General features: G+C 39.4%; 1 long non-coding RNA gene across 1 annotated transcript in view; it reads right to left on the minus strand.

The window, feature by feature from the left end:
* LOC134423636 (uncharacterized) overlaps window positions 1-16,770 on the minus strand; it is a 226,680-nt gene that overhangs the window by 14,048 nt on the left and 195,862 nt on the right. The window contains exons 5-6 of the long non-coding RNA XR_010029159.1: window positions 14,476-14,694; window positions 12,239-12,353 (exon numbers count right to left, since the gene is read on the minus strand). This is a non-coding gene — a long non-coding RNA (uncharacterized LOC134423636). The remainder of the gene's footprint in view (window positions 1-12,238; window positions 12,354-14,475; window positions 14,695-16,770) is intronic.

Raw genomic sequence — 16,770 nt, forward strand, 5'->3', positions numbered from 1 at the left:
TTATTCAGTCCTCACTTTATTGACTTTACTCTTTAAGAAAGGGGTTTTTGCAGTCCACCTATTAATTTTCTGGGTGTCCTCCTGCAGCCAGCTTTTCTTCTTTTGACATTGAGTCCATCAAGTTCCATCAGTGTCCCTGTTGTTTGGATGTCAAAACATATATCCAGTCAAACTGTGTTAGCAGAATAATGTCAAGCAACTCTATAGTCACCACATCAGCGAAAGAGCTGCTTTCATGATGTCTGATGTTAATTCATTTTTAGAGTTATAAGGATTTCCCTGTCAAAACACAGAATCTTTTGTGCCATTGAAATGGTAGAAATCAGTAGTTAAGGAACAATCCACACTGTGTGTCTTGGGAGAGACCAGTCCCACAGGTATTTCAGATGACTGCTTATTGCAGCAGGAAATATTGAAGAGCTCATCAAAGAGGGGGCCACAGAAATATGTAATAGAGCTTCATTAGAGCACAAAAATATGACAGAAAGGACAGTGTTATGTTATTGTGATTCCTATTATAACATTTATTTATAGGCTACTTTCATCTTTATCTCCCTTTTCACTAATTCAGGCCTTTCTAGATTTATTTTTTTCTTTGGAATCACTGTTTTCTATATGTCATCTTAGTGGAAAGCTTATTTAATTACAGATTTCAACAAGCTAAAGAAAATATATTTTCCTCATTTTCTGCTTGTTTTTGAAAGACAGAAATCAAAAAATTCATCTTTCTCTATGCAGTAAACTGGTGCCACATAACTAATCTCTTTAGAAACATCTTTCCAGAATGGCTGAACTCTGAAACTCAGCCATATCTAATAATTAGTATTTTAATCTATCTCTAAGCATATTTTGAAAACATCATTTTGTCAGAAATTTTGATAAACACAAGATTGACAGAGCATTGTGGAGTATCAGGACTGTCAAGTAGTTAGATCCCCCCTCCTACCAAAGGGAGGCAATCACAAATCAGTATCATGCTGAGCCCACCCGAAAGTGGGGATTTCAGCACCAGTTCAAGATCTGACCCCAAAAGCAGCAGTGGAAGGGCCTGCAGGAGACAATCTGTATTCTCAGCAGTGAATCAAATTTGCATTTTACCTTTGCTTTTAACTTAATGATGGTTGGGGTTTTGTAGGATATTTTATTTTATTTATTATTCTTAATTTTAGGTTTTTGTTAAGACCAGGATGGGTATTCCATAACATCCGGATAAAATGTATCCACCTGCACTTCTGGAGACCTAAAGTCTAACCTGAATCTTCCTTGACATTACCTCTTTGGACACCTAGAATGTTTCAGTCTCTGATGTTAGCCCACACAAAAGCTCCTGGCCTCTGTAACACAGCAGTCTGGGCTCCCTTTGCATCACGTGACAAACACAAGTGGTGTTGGGTTCAGAGTCTTGATGGGTGCTTTGCATGAGGTAGAAGGGAAAAAAATCCCACTTCCCAAATGAGACACTGCATCAGCACAGATATTAGAAAAAGTATGGTAAGCAATAAAAAAAATGCAAGTCCTTGGAGACTGGAGGGTGTCTCCTTATATTGTCTGCCTTGCACAATATTCTGTATAGTTTATGCTTTCATTGCAAAACAATTTGTCAGCGTCTTATTTGCCAAGACATTGTCAATATAACATAATGCAAGTCATGAGGTGCTGTCTGACAGCCCAATCCTGTAAGCTGTGTCCTTTTATGCATTAAGGACTCCTTCAACAACAAAAGTAAAAAGATCTATTTTTCCAGCAGTTCCTCAGACCACTCACACAGTGACGCGTGACCTGCAGAAGTTCCATGACAATGAGTAAATGTCAACATTGAAAGACACCTGCAGTGTTGTTTTCTTGCATTGGGTATTAGCAACAAAGCCAGGGCAAAGCAGTAACAGTGCTCAGAAGAGTGATTCTACTAAAAGGCTTTGGGTACAGCAGTAGGAGAGACCATGGAGCAGTTACAATAATCACTGGCATCTCTTATCTGTTTTGATTACATAGAAGGATCTACCCTGTCACCTATCAGACAGGGACCAAATTTTAAGCCCTTTAATCTCCTTTGTGAGTAAGTATCTATCAAAGCTGTCTTCTTTCATCACAACATCAAGGTAGGGGACCTACCAATACACTTAAATAAGACTGGAAAATCATTAAAACAATGGTGCTCAACTGCTTCATGTTATTGCTATGTGTTCAGTAATAGTAACAGAAAAGGGTGTTGTCTGATTTTAGTAAAACATACTCTAGTAAGAATTATTGCCTGATCCATTCCATTTTGAAAAGCTTCAGCTGAGCCTCCAGCTAAGTTACACAGTCATAAATGAGACTACAGCAGTCTCCAAAACTGTTCAATCTTACAAATCCATGCATATAACATGCTCTTTCTACTATACAATGACTTAAATTAATATACGACCAAGGTGTAGATAAGAACATGCAGCAGAAAATACAACGGCCACTGTGGGTAAAAGAGGAACAATTTAAAATGGAACAATATGGTTTATCAGCAAAAGATCTGCAATTTTTAAAAACTTCATTCTTTTCCCCTACAGTAAAGTACAACCAAAAAGAAGACCTGGAAATCTGAAAATGTGGAAGCAGAATAACAATCCAGCAAAGAATGGTAAGAAAGGAAAAAGATATTATCCAAATTTCATTGTTGAAACATTTTTGATTCTGAAAATACTGGTAAAATTAGCACACTTAAGTTTTATTAATTAAACTTCAATTGTTATACATGTGAAATGAATTATGCAACCTGTAAATCTTAATTACATTGTTAATTGCCAGAACATTATGATCATTTTGTGATGCCTTAAATCAGCCAAACGTTTCTCAATTTTGGAGTTGATCAGAGCTGATGGCATTTTGAATATAACACACTGCTTGTACATTTTAACAGAATTTATATAGTTAATTATGATATTTTGATTAGCATTTTAAACACTAGCATCCATAAACCAGAAAAACACAGCAGTATTTGGATGCAATATAATTTTAACACTTCATGCAGCAAATGCTTCTGGTTAAACAATTGGTATTAATTATGCAAACATGCATCATTCATGCACTGGGGGTTTATGTCCATCACAGCAGTGAAGCAGCTTCAGATTGAGACACATATGCAGTTGGCAGAAGCAGCACCTGTAGTGAAACAGCTCAGGAGACTCAGGTGTTGTCATGCCAGGGCATTTGTAAACCTGCTCACTGTGCTCACATCATGTCAGTCAGTATTATTTAGACACATCGAGACACTGCATCAATTTTATGCCAGATGAGTGTCTGGCTTTTCTTAGCATCAGTTCAGCCTCAAGTAATTAATTTAATTATATCAAGTAATTCATTTAATTATAAGTAGCCTCAGCTACTTACAATTAAATGTTGAAAGCAGTCATTGGCATGTCTGGTGAAAGCAGCCCTGCAAGAGGGACTGAAAGAACCATCAGTGGCCCATAAGCAGGGTAAGACGTCATCTAAAGTACCAGGGTCCAGGTTAAGCACATGAATTCCAGAAAGTTGTTAAATGACAGGACAGATTGCTATTAGATGGAGCTCTGAGAAGTACCAATAATCTAGAAAACACAGTTTAAAAGGTAAGATTAAATAATTAGAGATAATTAGTGTGAAGAAGGGATACTTGGGATAACAGTCTGCATATACAGAAAAGGCTGGTATAAAATGAAGGCATTAGCTTGGCAGAAAAGAAGTGAAAACAGCATAACTGGCAGCGAGAAAGAATTGTACTGGACATTATTAGGAAAATCTTTGTAATGCTGAGAACCAGCCCTTTGCCCTTTGTGAAGCTATGGAGGTGCTCTGTCACCAGGGTTTAACAGCAGACTGGACTAACATCAATCTGAAATGAAGCAGATATGGCTGGGCCTATGCTGGGGCAGTCCTTAAATGACCTTTTACATCCTCAGCATGTTAAGTTTTCTAGAACGCAGAAAGTGCTTCACTGTGCTGCTAATCCAGAAATTCATGCAAGAACTGGCATTCTGTAATGCTCTGCCCTATAGGAGGAGATGGTTTTCCTGTTGGGACAATCCCCAGCTCCTTAAGGATTCTGCTGAACTGTGGCGCTTCCCTGGGCAGTGGCTGCTGCCATCAGTTTCACACCTATGTCCAGCATCCAGCTCTGGATTATATTATTAAACAAGGCTGTAGTACAACCTTTCAAACACCTCAATCCTAGTTAGACCTTACCGTGAAGTGTGAGCCACAAGTTACAAACACAAGATGTTATTTTTCTATCAGCTTTAGAGATATCCAATGAAGTTTGAATAGTTTTCCAACTGACAGAGGCATGAAAAAGTCAGATTGTCCTCTCCTCACAGAAAGATAACTCACAAGTGACTCCATACAAAGGTATGCAGACTTAGAGGCAAAGCTGGTCTTAGAGGCTTCACCAGAGCCTGTTTGGTGCTGTGAAAGGGTGGCACACAGCAGATCCTTTGCAGCTCTGGTTCTGGTGAAAGATTTCATTGTGCTCTTCAAGTTTGCCACTCCACAAGGCAAAGTTCAGGTTGTGCTTCAGTGGGATCTGGGAAGCCAATTCATGCACTGTGCTTTGTGTCTATTTTAAGACCAGGCTCTTCCCTAGCCTGCCTTACAGCACTGAGCCAAGTTCCCTTCAAAGCTGCATTCAAATGTACCACTTGGGCTAAAGGGTCTAGTAAGCAAAATAAATCAAAAATATTAAAAAAAAAAAAGGCAAAGACAAATTAATAAGAAGGCTTCAAAATAAAAAATGTCTTTGGTTTAGTTTGTTTTTTTCCATCTGCATTCAATTCAGTATTTCAGGAGACAGATTTAGGGCAGAAAGTTTATAGGTAGTGCAAACATTTCCCTGGCACCTCTCTTTTTTCTTCATTGAGAGAATGTCTATCTTCCTGCTGAGCAGTAGAACAACTCCAGAGTTGATGAGGGGTAAGATGCACCAACCTACTTCTGTTGCCGGTTGGGTGATCCTGTGCTTTATTTCCCTGCAGCTGAACAACTCCACCTTCCTCAGATGCTTCTCAGCAATCTCTTTGTACATGAGTTTATAGAAAAGCTTTTCAAATAATTCAAAATTAAAGTAGGAATATGCCATGAGTGTACTTGTAGGTAAAATTAAGAAATATTCTGATTTGATTTCAGAAGATTGGCTACAAGCCCTACAGCTGAAGTTCTCTAAATATGCTTTCAAAATAAAAAATACTCACTAAATGCCTCCTGAAAGAGTAAATAGTCAAATCAGCTTTGAGCTACATTTTGTGCTTCACTTGCAAATAGTTATGTGACCCAGCCTCACACCTCAGCCTCTAACTCTGCAACAGGTCACCCCAGCATAGTGTTACAGGCTTTAACCTTGCCCTGCCATTCATGCTTAATGTGGTCACGGCTTGATTTCTCATGGCATGCTAAGACTCCTGGCCAAATTTCATTGCTAACAGGGAAAAAAGTCATGCTGACAAACTGAACATTTCCAGTGCAATTACAGGAAGACAGAGTGGCTTTTCACCCCAAAAACACATATATCCACACACATATACATGTGTATATAGACAGACACACTCATATGTGTGTATAATATCTTGCCTTTATGGTGCATTTAAGAGTTACAGTGCTTTTCTGAGAGAAAAGCAGCCATTCCCCTTGTCAGAGAGCTGCAACTCTGCCAGTCAGTTCAGTCTGAGAACGCCAAGTGAGCCATTTGAGACGTGTGATCTTTCAGCTGCACAGCATCCCATTCATCAAATGCTTCAGCAATGTAATATGTAAAGCTGGAAAAAACAGAAGCTGCAGATGCAAGAAAAATCAATTAGCAGGAACGCCCATGTAAGAAAAAAGGCCTGCACAGAGTCACCACATTGCCATTCTGAATTTCCTAAAGCTACCTCCTCCCTTCTTTTGGGTGATCTTGGAACACATTCTGTAATTAGGATGAGAGGATAGGAGTGTTCTAATCCCCTAATTAGGCACTGATAATTTAATAGAACACTGCAGAATTTAATGTCACTAGGTAGCACTAAGCACAAAGTTGGTATTATATCCTTTTCTCCACTCCCCTGCCCCACCAAAAATTTCAGATATGGCAAGCCTCAACGTTAGGAAAGAGGCTGTTATAGTTTGCAAATAGTTTCCATCTGGAAGAAGGCGCACCCAACAGAATTCAAACAATGCACACTGCAATCTCAGTTACAGTGGCATAAATTAGGATCAATTCCACTGAGGTCAGAACAGTTATATCTGGGAGACTCGTGAAGATTGAGGCTAACTAACTGCAGGAGAGTCAGTTCTCATCTCCTCTCCCATAAGTCAGGCTGGCCCTAGTTTCCAGTTGGACTCTGTCCACATACTGGGCCAAACCTGGCTTTAAATTTCAAGAGAATAAATGTGGAGATACTGATTTTACTGGAGCTATTCCCAATTACAGTAGTGCAAAGTTTGACCCAGAGACTATTTTTATAGATCCAGGCACTGAGCAGTGGCCAGCAGTTGACGTCCCATCACACTCTGGCCTTGCTGGACTGGAACATTCAGAGTACAAAGACATTTCTGGGTGATCTGGAGCACCACGTTTCAGACCCATGTTTGATCACAATTATTTCTCACTTGGATGAAGGCAGCAATTCCCAAAATAAAGTGCACATGTGGAACACACTTATCTACCTAGTTCCTCTCCTCCCCCAGGAATATTTTTCGACTTGTTAACTACTGGAACCTGATCCTCATGTAATACAGGAAATGTGTAAGGGTGATACCACCGACCTTAGCAAAGTGCAAGCTGTGAATAGCCCTGCTGAAGCTGAGCAGCCAGAAAAGACAAAAATGTTGGTATGCCAGCTGTTGACTGCTACTGCAGGTGAATGGCTTTTAGAAACATTTAAACCAGTTGGAGTAAAAACAGGCCAACCCTCACTAATGGTAAAAAGGTGAGAGAGAAGGTAATAAAGCATAGGAAGTGCAGTGACCACATACAGTGACATGAACAGCAAAGAGTCTGCCTTTGATGGGAGGAAGGCAGAGTTTAGCAAGAGGCTACAGAAACACTGGTGTGAGCTGTGAGGCTGATATGGGTACTCCAGGAGGAGGACTGCCCTGGGTGGAGAGGAGGAAGCAGCACCAGCTCAGAGGCCTGAGGTCTGTCTTGACACCTCTTCTCCCAGAGGGGTAAATGTGGCTCTGCACAGCTGAGTGCCCCTTAGGGCAGCAATTATAAGGGGAGTGAGAATGGTAGCCGTATATGAACAAGGCCCTATTAAGAATTCTCTCCCATTATTTAAGGTTGAACTGATGCAGAGTTTAATGAACCACTGCTGTCTGACAAATAATAAATACACCACACAAATGAATTTCAGGGTTAGTGAGACTCTTCATGAATTCGAATGGAATTTAGCAAATAGTCCCGGATGAAACAATGCAGAAAAAAGTCTAAAATGTCAAAGCACTTCATTTTAGTATTTTCAAAATGGAGTGGTTCATTTTAGAACTGCCAAAACATTTTCAAAAACTTTCAAAACAAGCTTTTAATCTGTCCATTTTTAAATTGCTCTAAATTTTAAAAGGAAAGAGAAAAAGCTTTTAAACACATGAAACAGCTCAAAACCAAAAATGAAGCCATTCTTTTGAAGTACAACTAAATACTTTGGATTGGAAAAAAATATTTTTTCTTGATTATTTTTTTTTATTTTGCCAGCTGTATTTCAAAACTCAGTTTGACCAAAACTAAAATGCAATTCTGAAAAAAAAAAAAATTAGTTGTTAGAACCATTAACAAATATCTATAGACTCAGAGAGTGGTTCGGGCTGGAAGGGGCCTTTAAGGGCCATCTATTCCAACCTCCCTGCAATACACAGAGACTTCTCCAACAAACTAGGCTGCTCAGAGGCCCCATCCAACCTGGCCTTGAGTGTTCCCAGGGATGGGGCACCTCTTTGGGCAACCTGTGCCAGTGTTTTATCACCTTTGTTGCAAAAAAATTCTTTCTAATCTAAATTCAAGCATTACCAAGCTTCTGTTCTTGGTCATCTACTGCCCAGTTAATGTCTCTGAGTTTAATGGAGCAGAGTGAAGCCCATTACTTTCCAAAAACTATTTGAGCTTATTGATCTGTTTTAAATTGGAAAATCTAAAAATATTTGTTTATATGATAGTAAAATAACACAGGTTCCATCTGAAAACTCACAGTAAAAAACATTAACCATGCAAATAGTAGGTTTAGGTGCTTGAAGATATGACTGTTCTCTGCAGTGCTTTATCAGAATCTGTGTCTGCTTAACCTGATCCTGGAGCTTTTTTCCAGCCCAAAGTCCTTGAGCATCCCCACTGCCCTGGCTTGCTTGTAGGCAGATCCTACTCTTGCAGAAGAGTGGAGTGGGAAATCAGCTTCCACCCAAATTCTGTTCCACATCAGCACTGCTGTCCCATGTGCTCCTGTCCCACTCAAGCTCAGCCACACAAGTCACTGGAAATGTGGCACTTGTGAGCCCCTCACAAAGAGCATGGAAACGAAGCACCAAACTCCCATTCTCCTGAGGGGATCGGTACTTTCAGGCAGAAATATTTGGCTTGCAGGTGTTTGGCTGTCTGATGAATAGCTCTAATTTTCTACAGAAAGCAGATACTTTTTTTGTGGAAAAATATGCTCACAAAACTCAACTTTTCCTTTAAGGAACAGATAGAGATGGAAAATTTTTAACCTATACAATGTAGCAACCTGTGTGGTTTCCACACACCCCTCAATCTTTTCTGCATGTCCACTGACTTGCCTTGCTATAGGAAATTGCACTAAGGGTGATTGGCTTTGAACCCAAAACATTTCCCAGTTTCTCAAGCTCTATCAATGGATCTATCAATGACGTTTCCATGTGTGCACCTTGGCTTTTCTCAAATACCAGTCCTATTAGAGGTAGAACAACATGCTACTGTACTGCATGTCACTGGATATTATGATCACATTCCTGTGCTGGCCAAAGGGAAGAAAAGGGTGTTTGCAAGGCCCTGTAGGCACAAAGAACCCAGAACAGTTCCCCAGGAAAGGGGAGTCAGGTTTTGTAGCTATCTCAGAGGCATGAAATGTTTTATTACCAACACACATATGCAGACATTCTAGACTTTACTTGCTTCCAAAATAAAAAGACATATTATTGCAATAGCAAAAGAAATTCATCTGTGTTTGAGGTTTGTTATGATTTGAGCAAAAGGAAGGAAATCCAGGGTCAGAGATCACTCCCTCCCTGCTATCTATCACAACAGGTTACCATCCTTAATTTTACCCAGCTTTGTTATATTGGAGGCTTGATCCTTAACTTTGAAGTTTTTCCCTTTTCTGGAATTAAGCCAGAACCACAAAATATTTGAAAACACAGGCTTAATGGAATTGAATATCGTTTTTCTCTGTGAAAGTAAAACCAAACTGAAAGTGTTTGCCCTTTCAAAAGATGCTTTTAAAATTGACATGTTTCCTTCATATTTATATTGGCTCTGGCTATTTGATAAAAACTGTACGAAATGTGTTGCAAAATATTATTTTTAAAAGACAAATAAGGAAACTTTAATTTTTAAATTTTTTTCAAATATATCCTGCATTATTTTATGAATGCTTTCCAGATTTGGCTTGACACTACTGCGCATTTCAGGATTATCTGAGAGTCAATTCAATGATACTTTACTTTGGCTCTCCTTTTTTAGCATTTTGATGTGCCATTGTTAATGGATTTTAGTGTTCTCTTCAGGAATATTGATATAAAATCACAGGTTTGAAGATAAAAATTAAAAATACATATATACACAAAGGTAAAAATCTATATGCATATATACACTTATACATACATATAACCTGTGCATACATATGGACACATATATATGGAGCCCACAGAAATTACTCATAAAAATGCAATGTGTTCAAGCAGCCAACTACAATAAGCACATCATTCATTACTTTAAAATTCTATTGACTTTAGCGATAACTTTTCCTGAATAATGAATGTACATTCTAGACAGAGTAAAACTTAAGGAGTTTAAAAAAATATTTTAATAGAGCTATGCTGAAAATAAAGAGAATTTCACAGAGGGAGGTTTCAGTGGCTGATATGGAGGAAGGAAATTTTCATATCAATAAATATGGTGGCATCTGCCAGGTAAAATGTTGTAATAATCCTCTGGGTGCTACTTCCCTCCCACTAATGTGTTGGACAGTTTAGATTAACACCATATGCCTGTTCATAGAAGGAGCTGGAAACCAATGTAAATACAGAGAAAGAGATCATTTTGCAGCCCTGTTTTCCTTGCACTCCTGCTATCTCTGGGATAGAGGTTGGTAGTATGCACAGAATAATGGAAGAGGAGGAAAACAGCCCCAGGAACAGAGCAAAGCACGGAGGGAGAAAGCACTGGGGGAGGAAGAGAGAAGAGAAGGCAGGGAAATATTTACAGGGAAATATTTATGTTGCAGCTTCTTTCTGATAGACTGAGGTTTTCATTCTCTTTGTATCCTCTTCATGTCCTCTTCCCAACTTCTGACCTTGCCTTGGTCTGACCTCAGGTGGGAATTGTGCTCCTAAGGCTGAGCCAGACTGCTCACCCACACCTCACCCTGTCCACTGTGCTTCTCTAATGTGGGCTAGCAGCAGTGCATGGCAATGATTTATTATAAACTAGGTGCAACTGAAGTTCTCTTGTCCTTTGGGAAATATTTGTAGATAGAAATCGTTATGTAGCATCTGTAGTTTCCAAGTATCCATATGCAGGATAAATTAGTCGAAAAATTATTCCCTGACTCTGCATTTACACTGGAGTCTTCTTGGCAGAAAAGATTGTTTACTTATTTGTGGCAGTATAGCAAGACCTTTCCCCTATTGTTTGCAAGCTTTAGCCAGCAGATGAGAAATATAAGCAACTTCAAATTAATATTTGTATCAAGCTCATTTATGAGTGAATTAAATTAAAGCTTCTGAAATGAATGTCAGAATTAGCTTGTACTGTGCTTCACTGGCACTGCTGTATTAACATTTATGGTTACAGGCCTATTCATTTTGACATACAGAGCTCTCCTCTGGTGTCACCAGACAAGTTACTGTCTGTAATACTACAAGGCACATTGACACGTAGTGAGATTCAGGTGGAACTCCAGAAAATTAGCTCCCAACAATTTCTGTGGATTAACTTCTTCAGATAAAGGGCAGTGATGAATGATGCATTATAGCAGAGGCAAAAATGTTTCTGTGAAAAAGTGCTAAACTACATGAATTGTCTGTTTTCTGCATGGACAGCTGTATAAAGTCTCCTTGCATTGTTTTTTAAGAAGAGGTCTGGGCTGGTCTGTCATTTGTGAAAATCGTTCCATGTTTCTTTCTCATAGCCTTTGTGTGTGAGAATCTAGAACTAATACCATTATGTTTTTCACCCTTTAGTGAAGAAGTATGTTTCTACCAGAGGAGAATTCTGCAGTAAATAGACTAAAAATAAGCAAAACATTTGCAGGTCATCACATTCGTTATGTTTAAAAAAAAAAACGGATCAGAAACATTGTGGTCATATTTATTGCAATCCATCCCTGGTAAAATAATGAAAAAATACTCACTCAATTAAAAGTGCCAGAATTCAAACTAAGTGTTATTCATAAAAAATGGTTCAGTTAGCTGAATCCATGGTGCGACAGTGATAGCTGTAATAGAAATCAGCCATGCTGTGATTCTTTTCCTCTCAGAGAATTCACAATGTGTTTTTAATTAGAGGGAATCCAGTTTTCAAAAAACATGGCAGGTTTCTGTGCCACCAGTCTGCCATACCTGGTCCAGTAATGCCAGCATGATTAAAAAATTACGGGTGGCCATGTGACCCAGGGCTTCAAACCCCAAGCCAGGGATGGTTTCTACTCCAAGATTTCAGGTTTTCCTGGGGAAAAAGTATCCTCAAATTAGAAATAGTTGACTAGACAGTAAATGAGAAGGTCTAAATAATGCCCAACTATGACAACAACTGAAAGTTGCCAGGCTCGGAGCTGAACTGTGTGGCTTTTATACAAAAATTGTATTTTTTTCCCCTCAAAACTGAAAGAGGGCAGGGATTCAATATTTTCCTTTATTTTTTTCCTAATTAAAAGGGATTTCCAAGGGTTTGGCTTCAGTTCTAAGTAGAAAAAAGGAAGTGGGAAGCATTTTCTAACCGAACTGCGCAGTGACATTGTGAGGTACATGGTAAAGTTAAGCAATTGAGTCAATTTCTTGGCTGCAAGATTCCCACCGGAGGGCAACTTACCTTATTTTGATGTTTCTGAAACCAGCAGGACTGTTTCCTAAGAAAATGAGTGGAGTAAGGCCTTGTTCATGAGAGATTCAGAGTGTAGAGGCTTCTCTGACAACAGAAATAGCAGCTGAAAAAATTATTTCCATTTAAACAAACAGAATTTCAAGAAATGCTGAGAGATTTGCACCATAATACATAAAGTAATTTACAATAGGTAAAAACAAAGAAGGCTTGATTCTAAATTTTAATCTGTTTTACTCTTCCTTACAGTTTAAACTCTTCTTGCTCCACAACCACAAGTCCTCAATGTCTATGTTTTCACAAAAGGAATCATTGGACTTTAGACAAGTGTTGGACTCTGGGCTGATGGTTTCCAAGCAAAGAAAGTTCCAAAGTCAAATGAGGGTTTATATCTCTGTGCTTAGAAAGTGCAGAAATAACGTTTCTAATTTCTCATTAAGTGAGAATTTATATCCTACAGTCCTACATAGTGTCTGTGACTGCAATACTCTTAGGCTATGACAGGGTTTGTCCCATGGATAATGTTATTTAATTACAGATGTATAGACACACACAAACCAACAAAACTGTATTCAACAGATAACTTCAATAATGGAAGAATTAGATAATATAACTGAGATCTTTTACATAGGACTAATCCCATTTACGTCAATGGAATAATTTGCTATGACAAGGGTTTAGAGGGTCAGGTCTGTATAACCACCATCTGTGCTCCTTAGGTTTTATCCTCAGATAACATTATTCTCCAGCAACAGAAAGAAAATACCACGCTGACAGGTAACCCAACCTATTTCCAAACAGCATCCCAGGCCCCTTAGGGCTTGGGTGTGACATTTGACTGCAGTTGCTTTCGCACGTTGATTTATTCTGTGCTCTCACCATTGCCCTGCTCCCCCTGTGCAAATTCCTGCAGACATTAGCCTGGACACTGTCACCCTGCTTGTCCCCTTGTCACAGCTGAGCTCTGAGCTATCCAGACAACACCCTGAGAGTGACCCCAGCCAAGGTGGGGGCACTGATGGTGCCCTGGGCATGGAAAACGGGGACTGAGACCCTCAGGGCTGTGGCAGCTACTGCAGCAGGCACCACAAACCCTAATTGTTACTGGGAACATACTTCTGTGTTAAGGCACCAAATGTTGAGCCTTCTGCAAATGTTTTAAAGTTATGCAAAATAACCTTCACTACAGTATAATATTGCTGCTATTATTATACTTAAGAAATTAATCAATTTTACATATTTTCCCTAACAAATGTTCAAAGGAAGACTAGGACCAGACTGCAGGAATTGGCATTACCCGCTACCATAAGTTAACAGTGTCTTTTTTTGGCAATATTCTGTCTGTAAAACAGACAGATATAAGAATTTATAACTTAATTCTGATAAAAGTATTGCAAAATCATGATATAGTTAAGAGGTTTTCTTAAGACACAACGTATCAAGCTTTTTGTTTTATTTTTAATAGTTTAACTTGCAAATCAGAGAGGCATTTTCTTAAAACCAAAGAGAAAACATGTCCCTTTTGCAATGAGCAGCACCAAGAGAAGATAAGAAAGCTTATCAGCAATATTTGCAAAAACTGATTTAGGATTAGCATTAGAAACTCTGGATCATTAAATGTCTTTGCCAAAGGCAGGTTTCCCCAAGAGCATGAGAGGATTCGATTTCCAGAAAAGGATACCAAAGAGAGTAGAAAAAAATGAGATGTCAGTGGATGGAGAAGGGCTTTAGGGACATCAGTATTTTTTCTGAGAAGCTTCTCAGATGTGAACTTTCCCATGGAGTAACAAATCTGCTGCAATGGGAGAGGATTTCAGAATGACTGGCAGGTTCTTCTCAGTCAGAGCAAGAACATCCTCACCAGCCGAGTGCACCTGGTAAATGGCAGTCCTGGACAGGGAACCAAGCTCTCCACCTGCTAGGGCATCTCAGCCTGCTCTGAACAGCAAAACAATCCCTGAACCAGACAAAAGAGCACTGCAAACCTATTTGGTATGGGCTAAGGCACTCTCTGGCACCTGGGAAATTGTGATGCAAATCCCTGTTCCAAAGTGGAGTAGAGAATGTGTAGGACACAGAAAATGAGAGTGAAATAAAGGAGTGAGAAGCCAATTCCAGCCACTCAGGAGCTTCAGACTCGAGTCAGGGCACCTAGAAATGAGAGCTGATGGTCACCTTTGAAGCCTGATCCACAGGCACCATGTAATTTAAAAAAAGGACAGTGTTACCTGTGTTGATGTACTGTGAATTGTCAGCAGTGTCATCCTGACGTGAATCCTCATCTCTTGCAGGAGGATTCCTGCTGCTTCCCAGTAGTGCTGCTTCTAAAGTGACTTAAAGGAAAAGATTCATCATGGAGGGGAAGCAACCAAGGGGAGTTTAGAGGAAGACATCTTCATCACCTAGTAAAATCTGTTCAGTCAGCTCCAGCTAATGTGCCTCCCAAGCTGTAAAACAAAAATGGATTATGTGTAGTAGTGCTATAAGACCAGCATGATACTCCAAGTAGTTTCCCATTAGCATAAATATAAGGTTATCATAGAAAAATGTTGCTGTAAATCTTCACAATTTAGCATTTTAACATTCTTCCTAATGCTTCCTATGAACAAAGTGATGAAGGGAGGAGATAACTCCCATGCTGTGCATGAACACTGTAACTAAGCTTTCACTGTCACACCTCTATGGCACACAAGAAGGAAATAAACCACCAGGAAATATCAACAGTGTCTTTCAGAGGAAGAAATGCAGCATGAAGCCATGCAGTTTTGCTGGAATTAGGTGAGCTGGACACAGAGTTGTGTGAAGCTCAGAACTTTAGTTTACTTTTGCTTCAGCAAATCGTGCCAGGAGGCTGGTTTGCTTTGCTCAATTTTCCAACAATGAATTTTAAATTTTTGTGTGCTGGAAAATCAGAACTAGTGCTAAACCTAGGCAAATTCTGCCACATTCTCTCTTCCCTTGATTGTTATCAGCTCAGAGTTAATATGCTCACTGATAATGTGGAGGAACAGTAGTACCATGTATGTTCAGAATCATCACACAAAATATTTCAAGAGCAAACAGAAGAAAAGACCTAGTGTTGGCTTGATATCACCCATTGCCACAGTCCTTCCAAGATCACTTACTATCCCTAGAAAGAGAACATAATTTTTTTTCTGGGTCAAGGACATGCCTGGCTGGTGTGATCTTGCAAGTTGCAGATCCATGCCTGCCAGCCATCAGCTTTGTTTTGTAAATACATTCCTTCCCTCTATGAAACAGCAAGCCCAAATTTTCAGGTTGGGTGGGACAGAATCACCTGGACACAGGGCTGTGCCAGGGTAACAGAAGGTGCAATACTGTGTGCTTGGTGAAATTGGATTTTGCATGGAAATCCATGCAATGATTTAAACCAGAGTTATGGTGGCTCACACTGGGCTGGACCAGGTGAGATTATCACCAGTGCCAGCTCACACCACTGCACTGTTGTAACAGAGTTCTTTCAAGTTAATTCCTCACAGTTTCTGTGGGTAGAGAATTATCTCAGAAACTTCTAGTCTGGCTCTTCTGGCCAAAAATATGATTAGGGGCTGTCACGAGTGAGACAGAGTGGCTGGTGTAACACAGTGTTCTGACAGGAGCAGCACTCCATGTTCAGGGATTAGCACAGTATAGCCTTAAGTGCAGGCTTTGGTTTCCCAGCAGAGACTTTTGATCTACCCCTTCTTCATGTGCCACACTCCCAGCCCTATATGACCAAGAAGGTGCTTTTGGAAGAACGTTGTGTGTCCCAGTGGTTGCCTGTGCACAAGAACTGTGGTTACCAGCCTTTCACAGCTGCTTCAGTAATTAATGGCATTTCAAATCTTCGTGCTACTTTTTGACAAATTACTATATCATGCATTTGGCTTGTGTAAAAAGCACTGTTTAGTCAGAGATCTAACCACAGAAAAGAACATTTTTAAAAGAGTGTTTATATTTTGTAAGCATTAAAGAAACTATATGACATTTTCCTGGATCTATAAACAACACGAAGTAGAATGAAACACTGAGCCAATAACAATGTCAGAATCTTGTAGAAAAATGAACATGAAAGCTCAACTTTACCAAATAATTCATATTTCAATTTTTCTGGCTTTGTGATACATCATTTATGCAAGAGAATAGTTGTTATTAACTGCTTTTTCTGAAAATTAAAATCCAAAAGATGTTCACAGGTAAGCAAATTTTTCTACATCTCTGCTGTCAGAATTGAATCCACTGATTATATTAAATGCATTTTCCTGGCTACTCTCCCAATGTGGAGAACAATTCAAATCATGTTTCTTTGAACATTTAGCAGCTGGCAATTGCTGGCTGCAGAGTACCTGCCAAGAAAACACCATGCTTACAAACAAAATTATACACCTACTTACACGTACACACAGAACAGGTCGTATTTATCCTGCACTAATACCAGCTTCCACACTGCTGGAATGAAGCACCTTCACTAGGCAATTGCTTCAGCAATAAATTTGCCTCTATTATTGCTTTGCAGGATACAT

The sequence above is a fragment of the Melospiza melodia genome, chromosome 12 (genome assembly GCF_035770615.1).
Source record: "Melospiza melodia melodia isolate bMelMel2 chromosome 12, bMelMel2.pri, whole genome shotgun sequence".
In the NCBI taxonomy this organism is placed as follows: domain Eukaryota; kingdom Metazoa; phylum Chordata; class Aves; order Passeriformes; family Passerellidae; genus Melospiza; species Melospiza melodia.